The sequence below is a fragment of the Crotalus tigris genome, unplaced genomic scaffold, assembly GCF_016545835.1.
Source record: "Crotalus tigris isolate CLP2741 ecotype Arizona unplaced genomic scaffold, ASM1654583v1 scf7180000024339.11422700, whole genome shotgun sequence".
NCBI lineage: Eukaryota > Metazoa > Chordata > Lepidosauria > Squamata > Viperidae > Crotalus > Crotalus tigris.
In genome coordinates, this window is record NW_024100509.1 from 6740424 (window position 1) to 6754803 (window position 14380).

The window sequence follows — 14380 nt, forward strand, 5'->3', positions numbered from 1 at the left end:
GACTAAATGACTTCCAATGATTTTTTAAAATCATTCTAGTCAACAGTTCAATGTCATTGGGGCAATCTCTTCTATTAATATTATTAATTATTTCACTGCTTCTTTTCCCTGTGTGATAATGTGGGACTGAGTGAAAAAGTTTAGAGATTTTTGTTTATTATTTGCTAGAAAGAACATGTAGGAAATGCACAGGAGATAAAAGCAAGCAAAGCTATTGCCGGGCAAATAAAGGAAAAGAAGGATTATCAAAAAGAAATTGTTTCTTCTTTCAGGTGCAAAAAAAAGCACTAAATATGGAAATAAAAACAAAATAATTAAATTATTCAGAATATTACAGTTTTAGAATGTACTTTTTATTATTTAATATACTACTCTTGAAGTCAATTGTGGTTAAAAGCATTGAAATAATAACTCTGGGTAGAATCATACTTACAGATTTGGAAGGAACTTTAGAGATCATCTAGTCCAGTGATGGTGAATCTTTTAGCCTTCAAAAATTTGGAAAACACCTAACAACTGCCAGAATGTTACCCCTCCCGAAAAAAGAGAAAAAGTTCTTTTTCTCTCATCCCTGAACAGCAGCACTCAGTAGGAGGCATCAGAGCTGAGCCTGAAGTAGAGGCTCAGCTCTTGACTTTAGCCCTAACACCACTGCTCCCGTTCAAAAATGTTGCCTTTCAGTATTGTCTTGAGGCAAGGGTATATCACCCCCTCCTTCAAGGCAGGTAGGTCTATCCCTTCATTCAAGAATGAATTTACCACCATTTGTACCCAACCATATACCTTCTCCATGATAAAGTCAACCAATCAGGAAGGACAATACATGGATGTAATATACAGAATAGGTAGTTGTGCTGAAAATGCCAAGTCTCCTGTCCATTTCCTTGAGATTCATAGAATAACAACAACAACAACAATAATAATAAAGTTGGAAGGGACCTTGAAGGTCATCTAGTCCAACCCCCTGCTCAGGCAGCAAACCCTATACCATTTCGGACAAATGGCTGTCCAGTCTCTTCTTAAAAACTTCCAGTGTTGGAGCATTCACCGCTTCTGGAGACAGGTTGTTCCACTGGTTAATTGTTCTAACTGTCAGGAAGTTTCTCTTTAGTTCTAGGTTGCTTCTCTCCTTGATTAGTTTCCATCCGTTGCTTCTTGTCCTGCCTTCAGGCGCTTTGGAAAATAGCTTGACTCCCTCTTCTTCGTGGCAGCCCCTAAGATATTGGAACGCTACTATCATGTCCCCCCCCTTCTCTTCATTAAATTAGACATACCCAATTCCAGCAGCCATTTCTTGTATGCTTTAGCCTCCAGCCCCCTCATCATCTTTGTTGCTCTTCTCTGTACTCTTTCTAGAGTCTCAACATCTTTTTTACATTGTGGTAACCAAAACTGGATGCAGTATTCCAAGTGCAGCCTTACCAAGGCATTGTAAAGTGGTATTAATACTTCACATGATCTTGATTCTATCCTTCTGTTAATGCAGCCTAGCACTACGTTGGTCTTTTTGGCAGCTGCAGCACACTGCTGGCTCATATTTAAGTGATTGTCCACTAGGACTCTGAAGTCCCTCTCACAGTTACTACTATAGAGCAAGGTACCCCCTATACTATATCTGTACATTTGGTTTTCTTGCCTAAATGTAGAACCTTACTTTTTTCACCATTGAATTTCATTTGTTAGATAGTGCCCAGTGTTCAAGTCTGTCCAGATCCTCCTGTATCTTAAGCCTGTCTTCTAGAGTGTTGGCTATTCCTGCCAGCTTGGTGTCGTCTGCAAATTTGATGATTCCGTCGTCCAAATTGTTGATGAAGATGTTGAAGAGCACTGGGCCCAGAACAGAGCCCTGGGCACCCCACTACACACTTCCCTCCATGTAGATGCGGTTCCATTGAGGACTATATGCTGAGTATGGCTGGTCAGCCAGCTACGGATCCATCGGGTAGTGATGCTGTCTAACCCATATTTGTCTATATTTAGAATAGAATAGAATAGAATAGAATAGAATAGAATAGAATAGAATAGAATAGAATAGAATAGAATAGAATAGAATAGAATAGAGCTGGAAGGGACCATGGAGGTCTTCTAGTCTAGCCCCCGGCTCAAGCAGGAGAACCTATACCATCTCAGACAGGTGATTTTCCAGTCTCTTTTTAAAAAACTTCCAGCTATGGAGCACCCATGATTTCTGGGGGTAAGCTGTTCCACTGGTTGATTGTCCTCACTGTCACGAAGTTTCTCCTTAATTCCAGGTTGCATCTCTCTTTGATCAGCTTCCAACCATTGTTTCTCGTCCTTCCCTCTGGTGCTCTGGTGAACAACCTGACCCCTTCTTCTTTGTGGCAGCCCCTCAGATACTGGAATACTGGTATCATGTCTCCCCTATGTCTTCTTTTCTTTAGACTGGTCAAACCCAGGTTCTGCAGCCAATCTTCGTATGTTTTGGTCTCCAGGCCTTTGATCATCTTAGTTGGTCTTCTCTAAATTTTTTCCAGACTCTCAACATCTTTTTTGTTATATAGTGAACAAAATTGGCTACAGTATTCAAGGTATGGTCTTACTAGGGTTTTATAAAGCAGTACTAGAACTTCGTATGATTCTATGCCTCTGTTTATACAACCCAGGATTATATTAGTTTTTTTGGTTGCTGATGCACACTGCTGGCTCATAGTTAACTGATCGTCCACCAGGACTCCAAGGTCCCTCTCACAGTTACTGCCTTCAAGCCAGGTCTCGCCCAATCTGTATTTGTTCCTTTGATTTTCCCTGCCTAAATGTACGACTTTGCTTTTCTCCACATTGAAACTCATTTTGTTGGATAGGGTCCATTGTTCGAGTTTGTCAATATCTTTTTGGATCCTGAGTTTGCCTTCTGAGGTGTTGGCTATTCCTGTCAGTTTGGTATCATCTGCAAATTTGATGAGTTCCCCTTCAATTCCCTCATCTAAGTCATTTATGAAGATATTAAAGAGTACTGGGCCTAAGACGGAACCCTGTGGTACTCCACTGTTTACTTCTCTCCATGTGGATGCAGTGCCAGTGAGGACTACTCTTTGAGTATGGTTTGTCAGTATTCCACCTTTTTCTAGCTTCTAGGAGTAGGTTGTGGTCTACTTTGTCAAATGCCTTATTGAAATCTAGGTATGCTACATCCACTGTGTTTCGCTGATCTACTAGTTTAGTCACTTTATCGAAGAATGAGATTAGATTGTTCTGGCATATCTGTTTTTAACAAACCCATGCTGGCTGCTAATTATGACTTTTGTTTGCTTCTAGTTATTCACAGATCTGTTTTTTGATTATCTTTTCTAGGAACTTCCCAGGTATTGATATTAAACTGATAGCTCTGTAGTTTCCTAGGTCCGTTTTTTTCCCCCTTTCTTGAAGATGTGAACCACATCAGCCCTTTTCCAATCCTTGGGTACTTCCCCCGGTGCTCCAGGATTTGTGGAAGATGTGGTGCAATTGTTCTGAGATAACATCTGCCAGCTCTTTCAGAACTCTAGAATGTAATATGTCGGGTCCTGGTGATTTGTATTCGGCAAGATTGAATAGGTGTTCTCTTATCACTTTCTTGCCTATTTTGATTTTTGTTTCTAGTATGTCTTTTGCAATGGTTTTTTTTGGTGTGTTGGTCTATGGTTTCTTTTTGTGTGAAGACTGATGCAAAGTATGAGTTAAGCAGCTCAGCTTTCTCCCTGTTGTCTGTAATTTCCTTGCCATCTTCTCTCTTTTGTAGGCCTACAGTTTCCTTGACTTTTTTCTTGTTAATGTGTTGGAAGAAACCTTTTGTATTGTCCTTGATTTCTGTTGCAAGTCTTTGTGAATTCTGAGCTTTCGCTTTCCTGACTTCTTCTTTACATGTTCTGGCTGTCTGCTGATAATTGGCCTTGGTTATATGCCCCTGTTTCCATTTTTTGTATTTGTCCTTTTTATGTTTTAGTTTGTTAGTGAGATCTTTGTGCAGCCATGCTGGTTTCTTCCTGGATTTCTTGTGTTTCTTTCTCAATGATATTGTGCTGGCCTGGGCTTTTGTGATCATGTTTTTCAGGGTTTCCCACACTTCTTGAGTTGTTTTCCCCTTTAGGATTTTCATCCATGGGATCTTTCCTAGGTTCTCTTTGAACTTGTTAAAGTCAGCTTTTTGAAGTTTAGGACATTGGTTGGATTGTTTTCTATTGCTAGTGTTTGCATTATATTAAATTCCAGTATAACGTGGTCACTTTTACCCAAGGTTCTGGCATTTTTGATTCCCTCTACCACTTCTTCTCTATTTGTAAAGATTAAGTCCAGTATAGCTTTGAGTCTAGTTCCCTCCTCCACCTTTTGGGTGACAAAGTTGTCGGCTAGGTTGGTTAGAAATCTGTTTGATCTCCCGCTCACTGCAGAGTTTGTCTTCCAGTTGATATCTGGATAGTTGAAGTCTCCCATTACTATTGTGGTGTGCTTCCTGTGTACATTTGTGTTAGCTCCTAACTCAATACCTTTTTGCACAGACTCAGTAGCACTTTTCTCACATTGGCTGACTGAGTTACCACATGACTCTTCCTGCTCATGAATATTTCAACACTCCTCCCTTCATGATAGGAAAAGACATCAGACCTATTGACTTAATACATTTTCCATAGTGAACACCCCCCAATGGTTTAGTCATCATGTCTGCCAAATTATCCACAGAAGAACAATGATGTAAACTAATCAATTTTCCTTTTACAGCTTCCCTGACATTACAATACTTAATGTCTACATGTTTACTTCTGTTCTTCACCCTGTCACCAGTTGCCATTTTTATACAGGCAGCATTGTCTTCAAATACCTTTACAGATTCTTTTACATTAATATTTAAATCTTGCAACAACTGTACATACCATGTTACTTCAGAACACAATTCAGATAAAGCAATAAACTCTGCTTCCGCTGTTGAAATAGCAACAGTTATTTGTTTTCTGGACTTCCATCCAATCAGAGTCCCTCCAAAGAATATTATAATCCCAGAATTTGATTTCCTTGTGTTTATGTCATTTGCATAATCACTATCAACATAACACTTTAATTTCAATTCCTCAGTAATCTGTATTTGAAGACCCAAATTTATGGTTCCCTTTAAATATCTGAGAACTCTTTTTACACCCATCCAATGTAACTTTGTAGGTGCAGCAGTAAAACAACTCAAAATGCTTACTGCGCAAGCTATGTCTGGTCTGGACCACTGTGATAGATATAACAAACTCCCTATTGCTGAGTGATATATCTCTTGGTCACAGGTTTCACCTTTGTCCACACTTAAACTATTATAAAAATCTGTACTCATGGGTGTGGGAGCAGTATTGCAATCTTTCATATTATATTTTTCCAATAACTGTTCAATTTTTCTCCTTTGACTGAGAATATAACCACATTTTTCATTTTTCTGTATCTCTACACCGAGATAATTTTTTTATTTCTCCCAAATTCTTTAATTCAAATTTCTTTCCTAATTTATCAGCAAATTCCTTGACTTGTAATGCATCCTTTGCGATGAAGCAAAGATCATCCACAAATGATAACAGTAGACAATTCCCTCCAATATATATACAATTATCAGCTTTGCAACTCTTAAATCCAAGACCCTTTAAAGCAGTATCTAAACAGATATTCCAGTTTCTGGCTGACTGCTTCAGCCCATAAATAGCCTTGTTTAATTTATACACCATGTTAGACTTTGCAATTTCATACCCTGGTGCTTGGATCATATAAATTTCTTCCTCTAACTCAGCATTGAGGAATACAGTTGTGATATCAAAGTGCCAGATTTTATGCTTATATGCCGCTGCCAACACCAGTGCTAATCTTATACTCTCACTTTTCAAAGTTGGCGCAAATACTTCATCGTAGTTCACATTCTTTAATTGTGAAAAAACTTTGTGCCACTAACCTGGCCTTATAGTGTACATCATTATTTGGCAATACCTTTTTCTTATATACCCACTTACAACCCACAGCTTTGGTTCCCTGTGGCAAAGTCACTGATTTAAATACTTCATGGTCTCCCATGAATTTCATCTCTTTATCCATGGCCTCCTTCCATCTTTCTTGTTCAGCTTTCGGTAATGCCAACACCTCTTTATAACTTCTTGGCTCATACCACACACTGCAAACTTTTACCTTGCTGGCAGAATACCTGTCAGGCGGAATTCCTTTGTTACATCGCTCTGACCTACGTGGTATTAACTGCTCCTGTGTCTCAAGTCTTTCTGGCTTCATGTCTTGTTCAGCCTCTCCTCCCTGAACATTGACATCTTCAATAATCACTTTTCCATCATTAGATGAGTTATTGTCGTTAAATAGACCACCGTCATTAAGTGAGACATACCTAGAATTTGCATTAATTCTGTCCCAATTTTGTTCTGCAAAATTAGCAGACCTTGAAATTACAATTCTTTTACTCCCATCGCTTTTGACCCTGCCTCATAGCCCACACACCTGAGCTTTCTTGCCTTTTGCTGTCCCTTCTGATTGCTTTCGGAATATGTACCCATGCAGTACTTCCAAAAATTCTCAAATGTGCCAGTGATCGGTTTCTCCCATATAGAATGGCATATGGAGTATTATTAATGGAGGAACTCCACAGCCTATATAATTGGCAGTCAATATGGCTTCTCCCCAATATGACCTGCTCACACCAGAATCCTCTAATAAGGAATCTTTCATTGTTTGCAAAACACCATTCCTTCTTTCAGCTACACCGTTCTCTGCTGCTGTGTAAGGATTTGTACGTCTGTGTCTTATCCCCAACTGCCCCAACCATTGTTGGAATTTAGTTGACATAAATTCAGTACCTCTGTCAGTTTGCAACTGACACACTTGTTGTCTATACCTTCTCTCTACAAAACTTACCCACTGTTTGAATTGTTGTAGCACCTCTGTCTTTCCTCTAAGCAGGTTACAAAAACCATACCTGCTGTAATCATCAACAATTACCAGTGCATACTTTGCTTCTCCCAAACTGGCTTGCATAGGTCCCACCAGATCTGCATGGACCAGCTCTAGAGCTCTTTTTGTTTGTCTTGTGCTACATTTACTAACTGGGAATGCCTTTGACTTCGATGCTTTGCATACTGCACAGTCCAAATATGTTTTGCATCCCTTGAAATTTAGCCCTTCTGCAAACTCTTGCATTTGCTGCAAAACCTTAAAGCTTGCATGGCCAAGTCTTCTATGTAGAAGATAAACGCACGAATCGTGCTCTGCTACATTCTTAAATATATGGGAACATTGAACCTTTTGTCCCTGCAATACATATAGATTATCTTCCTTTATGCCTTCTGCACAAATATTCCCATTCCTTTTGATGAGACACTTCCCATTTACAAAAATGGTCTCAAAACCTTGTTTGTCTAAATTAGACACACTTAACAAATTATGCTCCATCTCAGGTACACAAAGCACATTGGTAAACTTTGATTCCAAATATGGAATTTTTACATCGCCTCTTCCGATGACTTTTGCTTTCTGGCCATTTGCCAAAGCTACAGCTTCTTGTGCTACTGGAACAAGCCTGCAAAATAATTCAGAATCATTAACAATTGTTTGACTTGCCCCACTATCTATTAGCCACTTGTCTCTGTTGTTGCTATAGCAAACTTTTGCAACACCAAAATGTTCCTTTTGCAAATCAGTCTTCTTTGCTTGCACAAATGTCCTTCGCTGCAAATTGTTCCTCTGCAAACAGTTCCTTTTCAGATGTGTGCTTGCACCGCAAATGTAGCAATTTTTCTCTTGCTGAGCCTTCTGCTTGCACAATCTTTCTTTTGTTGCAACTTGGTCCCATCTGCTGCTTGTTCCTTCTCCGGAGACTTGCAGTCTGGACCCCCTCCTCAGGAATTTCACCTCGTGGCTGTTCCTAAAATGGCACTTTTCTTCTTTATTAAGCAAATATGCCTTTAAAGCCTCAAAATTTAAGTCTTGCTCTTCTTTACACTCAAATATCACAGAAACTGTTCCCAGGTTTTATCTAAACTGTTCAACACCAATAAAACCTTCTGGGACTCAGGGAATTTAATCCCACATTGTTCTAAGTCCAAAAATAAACTTTGCATTTTATTTAAATGCTGTTCCAGAGATTCGCCTGGTTGCAAACAGGCCCTGTAAAGTTTTCTTGACAATTGCACTAAACTGCATGCAGAAACATTCACGTGCACAGCTCTCAACTTCAACCAAATCTCCTTTGCAGTCTTTAAATTTGCAACATTTAGAAATTGTTCATCATCTAAATTCAAGATGAGATAAGCCATTGCTCGATCATGATTTTTCTGATCAGCAGCTGCAAACACTTGTGGTGGATTTTCTACGATATACCACAGCTCTTTAGCTTTCAGCAAACATTCCATTTTAGCAGCCCACACAATGTAATTTTTCTGGCCCAAATGAGGCACAGAGCTTTCCTTAAATTCCATTGCAGCCATTCTGCTAATTCTGCCTTGTTCTTATACTCTCTAAACACAGGCAGTTTCTTCTAGCTTTAAATTACAATGCAGTCCTTAGTAAGCTCTGGGCCCATAACCTGTTAAAGAATTTTAATTTCTCTGTTGGTAAAAATAAATCAGAAGCTCTCACAGTTGACTGCATTTAGCTGATTCAAATAACCTCTTTACATTCATATCAAAATATTTTTCAATACCATACATTCTTCTTTACAGCAACATAGCACAATGAAGACTTCTTACAGAGAGATACAGAGACAGACCTGAGACTAGATAGAAAAATCCAGCTCCTAACTCAATACCTTTTTGCACAGACTCAATAGCACTTTTCTCACATTGGCTGACTGAGTTACCACATGACTCTTCCTGCTCATGAATATTCCAACAATTTGTTAACTGGTTGGCAAAGAGTTCATCTGTTTCTTCTGGTTGGTTGGGTGGCCTGTAATATACACCTATGGTAATGTCACTTTTTTTTCTCTTTTATATTGACCCATATAGATTCTGGAGAGATTTTGTCTTGGATCATGTGCATTTCTGCAGATATGTAGTGTTCTCTCTCCCTCCTCTTTTTGTAGACCAGTTTCTTTTGAACAATTTGTATCCATTCATCTGTCCATTCCATTCATGGGTTTCGTTCCTCCAGGTTTCTCTTATGCCAACTATGTCATACCCTCCCTCATGTATTATTGCTTCTAGTTTTCCCTGTTTGTTCCCCAAGCTTTGAGTATTTGTGTATAAGCATTTAAGGCTTTTATGCCTGTCTGTGGGTATGTTTCCTGTATCTCCTGATTGTTGTTTGAGTTCTTCTTTATTATCAACACTGCCTACCTTGTTGTTTGGTTTGTTTTCTTGGGATATGTGATTATTTTTGGGTTCTAGAGATTCTAGAGATTGGTCACCTTCCCCCCTCAGTTTTATTTTAAAGCCCTCCTCATGAGTTGGGCCAGTCTTTTTCCAAGTACATTTTTGCCTGTTTTCATAAGGTGTAGCCCATCCCTTGCCAAGAGTCCCTCATGTAGAAAATGCAATCCGTGATCGAGGAAACCAAAGTTTTCTTGGCAACACCAACCCTTAATCCAGTGGTTTATTTCTAAAATTCTTTTTTCCCTCAGTGGGTGTTGGCCTTTTGTTGGGAGCACTGACGAGAACACTACTTATGCTCCTAGCTTCTTAACTTTGTTGCCTAGTTGATTGTAGTCTTTCACTCAGGTTGTTTGTAGTGTCATTCATTCCAATGTGGAGGAGGAGGAGGGGGCCTAATTATTTTGGTTAGGTTCTCAGCCACATCTTTGATTTTTGCTCCAGAGAGACAGCATACCTCCATGGATAGTATGTCTGGTCTGCAGAAGGATGATTCTGTTCCTTTGAGGATAGAATCTCCTATTAGCAACACTCTCCTTTATTTTGGGGGGGGGGGCTACAGTCTGGGGTGCTTTTCTGTTTGTCTCAGGTGTGTTTGTTGATGTGCTTTTTAAGGGATATTTGAGGTGAATTTTAAAGGATTATTTGAAGTTGTTTCTTTGCTAGGTGTCTTCATGCCTTCTTTGAAGGGGAGGTTGAAGGTCTGCATGTTTCCTTCTAAGGGGAGAAATAGATTGCTCAGTTTTAATGGGGCTGCTTCTGGTTGGATAAGATTGGGCAGAAGGGGTTTGTTTGTTACATGTTGTTTCTTTCTTTGAGTGTTGTGTTTCCCTCCTGTGTGTGACATACCTCCATTTGTCTTCCTCCAAGGATTTATTGGTAGGGTCAAATCCTCTGGGGGTTATTTGTTCATTGTTTGGTTCAGTTTGGGTGGAGCTTTCTTTTGTGCATTGCCCACAAGTTCCTGACCATTTCTAGTAGTAGTTCGCATAATTTGCATCTGATGCATGTGTAGTTTGGGTGTTCTTTGGGCATCATTGTGTACATAGAACATGTATTGCATATCACAGTAATTTCAGTCACCTGTTCCATGTCTTTGATGTTTGGTAGTCCATCTTTTTGGTTGGTGGTTGTGCTTTGCTCTTAGCTTTGTTTCTAGCTTCTCTGTTTTGGGTAATTATGGCTATTTTGCTGCCCTTTTTTCTGCCTCTTTGTGCTACCTTGTTATTTATTTAACCTTCTTACTATTGTGTTAGTTTTATTTATACTTCTTATTCCCTCTATTTTTTAATGGTTTTGAGCTCCAATTCCCTTTTATTTTTTACTGGGGGTCTTCCCTCCCTCCCTTTCTATTGGGACTTCAATCTTAATTGTTGCCTTCACTTATGTTGCTTGCTGCTCCGGCCTCCTGTTGTTTTCTCCCTTCTGTCTTTGATGCTGGTCTCTGCTCTGGTCAGGCCTCCATTCAGGTTTCCAGTCACCTCAGCTGCTCTACCTGTCTGCTCCTCTCAGTTGGCCACTCAGTTTGAGAAATCAGAGAGGTCTCTGGCTCTCAAGTCTCTCTGTTGCTGCTGCTGCTGCGTTCCTCCCCCTCCCACCTCAAGTTTTGCCTCCTCCAATTCCTCACAGCCAAAGAAGGATTGTTGTGGGCCTTTTGTCCTCTGCTGGGCCAGGCTAGCAGGAGGCGGGGGACTTTAGTCTAACTAACAGGACAGGAACTCTACTCCAACTAACTTATAGTATCTGCCCAACCAGTGTCAAATTCAGAACAGTTCCAAGGATGCCTGGAATACTCATTCTGGTAAACATTAAATGTTCTTCATGACCTTCCTTCCCTATAAGGGATCCAAATAATCTTAAGAAATCAGTATACACCCATACAAATGGAAAAATAAGTATATTTTGCTTCTCTTATCTCCACAATTCAGGCTCAACCATATATTTACTTGAACTTAACCATTTTCTATCAGTGCTCCAAGCATATATTCTGCTGCTTCAGTTGCTAGAGCTACTCAGAAAACCACAGTGTTCCTTAGGATCATTATACACAGGCTGCTCAAGGGTTGGCATCATTTCCTTATTCCAAGAAGTAACTAAGTTTCTAGAAACACCAGAAAGTTCTAAATAAACCAGAGAGCATGTAACCCACAAAAAGATGTGTGTTAATATTCCCCACCCTCAAATCACAGTGCAAATGACCCAGGTTGAACCCCAAACTCAGTAAGTAACTAACTGCATCAGGCTCTGAGTAACCTATGGAAGGTCTGGTAGTTTTGGACTCCTGAGATTTTTACATTCCAAACCAAGTGAAAGCAGGTTGAAATTTTATCAAAACTCCTCTACCAGCCTTGCAACAGCATCACTTAGCCCAAACAGGGAAAATGCTGCATAGAAGTAGACAGTTGCAACAGTATCAATCTCACTGAGCCCTAGAGCCCAACTCAGTGAATAGAAATTCACATCTGATTATCATGGTTCTTTGGGTATCATTCACCCAAACGGTACTAGTCCTCTCTTCCCCCTGTACTGGGGAAGCAACCAGTGCACCCAAAAGTTAGTTGCACCTAATTCTGAAGGGGAACTCATCTCTGCACTCATCCAGTTCTTGGTAATATGCACAAAATTTTCCCTGCCACCCACAATAAGCATATCTCAGGCTGATCTGAGATTCAACAACTAGAGATCAAAGCCATTGAGGATCTGAATACCTGATACGTAGGATGAACATAGGGAGCTAGAATGCGGGACCAGAGTAAATCGAATCCAACTTCCTAAGAGTGCCCATCCCTCTACTTCTTGCCATATGTTCCTCTGCCAATATTGCTACAAGTCCTTTCACTACAATTTCTCCAGTCTCCCTCATCCCTGTCAGCTAATCTACCCATCTCCCAAGTCCTGCTTAGATTCTCATTAACACTCCGCAGCTCTCAAAATATCACCCACCTCACAATTCAGTTCATCCTCACTGACATTCCTCCAGCTAGTCAACCGTCAAATTCTATTCTTTGAACGGAAATGGCAGAAATTAATAATATACTTTTAAATAATTACTTTTAAAGTATTATTTCTAGTTAAAAAACAATGCATGCTAGTCAGAGTGTTAAAAATAACTGCATCAAGGACTTATGGTCCTGCGCAGCAGCGCAGCAGTCAAGGGGTTCAGGACTCCGTGCCTTCGGCTGAGTTTCTTCCTGCTAGGGGACCCTAAATGGGCCAGAAACTGCCCCGAAGAGGCAGCATAGAAGGAAGGAAGTCCTGGGGACCTCAGAGAGATGGCAGTCGACTTGATCAGTCCAGGAAAAGCCTTCCAGAGTCTAGCCCAAGCTGCAAGCAACCGAAGTCAGAAACATTATTTTAAGCTGATTGTAAACAGCGCATTTGAATCTGGGTAAGAACATTGATTTCTCTATCCTACTTATCAACTTTCCTAAAGAAAAAAAATCCCAAGAAGCAAAAAACCTCTGAAAGTGAAGGAGGAGGATTTTTGCCCCACCCTTTTACTAACAGAAACAGCGAATTAAACCTTTTATGGAGGACCAAAACGAATTGAAATGAAATGACTATAAAACCTAAATCTGGATAAATTTGAAATTATTGAATGGTTAAGATTCTCATTTTAAAGGCAATTTGTTCATTTTGAAAATTTGAAAAATAAACCAGTGCTGACATCTAGTGGTAGATGAAGACTACAACATCTATGGCTTTCATGCAGGACTTGGCAAAATCTGGAAAAAAACTAATCTCTACTTGTGACCTTCAAAGCTCTAACAATAGAGAACAGCTGTGACAAAAAAAGAAAACAATCTGGGCTGCAGACAAAGTGAGACTTACAAACTTCAGGGAACAAAAGAAAAAAAAACTTTTTTGAACTTTCTGGATTACAAGTATCTATTTAACTCTGACCCCAAAGCTATTTGCAGAGAAAAGAAAATTTGGATTCTTGGTCATCATGGAAAATCAGAGATTTATAGAAAGAACTTATCAAGAAAAAATAAATACTTTTCAAAAGGAGACATATGATATGTTGCAACTAATTCAAATAACAATGATTTCAAACCAGAAAGAAATCCAAAATAACTTTGAAAATATAAACCAATTCATCTCCAATTTAACTTTACAACAACAACAAAAAAAAATCCAGGAAACAACAGAGAAGGAACAGATAAAACAGACAATTGAATACAAATTTGAGGATAGAGACTCAAAGATGGAACCTAACAAAACAAAGAAGTATGATTTAACCCAAGTGGAAAAAAATTTACAAGAAATATTGGATTTGGAAAAGACAACTTATACTTTAACATAAAAGAAATTTGAGGATAAGAAAAAAATTGGACAAAATGGACTGCAGAGTTGCCAGGAAAAACACTAAAATTGGAGAGACAAAAAATGATAAGAGAAGCAGAGAGAAAAAGGAAGAAAAAGATTTTCAAGAAAAATGAATGGGCAAATGCCTCTCACAAGATTTACCTTTTATATCTACAATAACACCTACAAGAATATGGAAAGATTCTTTGATTCAGCAGAACATATTGATTAAGAAAGATACTGGGCAAAAGAAAAAGGCTAAAGTGAAAATTAAGAAAATAGATGATGGGGCCTATCAGAGAGAATATTTTAAAAAGAAACACTTGTTCGAATATGGTTAAAGAAATAGAAAAATTTTGAATATGAATTTGATTTTAAAAGTGAAGAGACCCTGAAGTAACATAGTACTGCCTTTTTCTTCTTTCTTTTTATTTTATTTCTTGATATGAATAATATAAAAGAGTAGGAATGGCTTATATAAAGGAAATATTTTAGATTTTTAAAGGTGATTGACTTTAACAAAATTACAATGGATTAGAAATGTTTTGAATAAGAGTTAAAAGACTAGAGGACTAGATTTATTAAATGGAATATTTAAAGATTATATATATATTTAATTATGGTAAAAAAGAACAAACTTTTTTTGGAAATAAATATGTATTAGCTTATAAGAAATAGGGATTTTAAGTGGCATACTATCTTTTTTTATTCTTATTCTTTTTTTAGTCTTATTTATTCCTTAAGAA

At 38.7% G+C, this 14380-nt stretch overlaps 1 protein-coding gene across 2 annotated transcripts in view; it reads left to right on the forward strand.

Moving 5' to 3' along the window:
* PCDH1 (protocadherin 1) overlaps window positions 1–14380 on the forward strand; it is a 347254-nt gene that overhangs the window by 302230 nt on the left and 30644 nt on the right. The window lies entirely within an intron of this gene.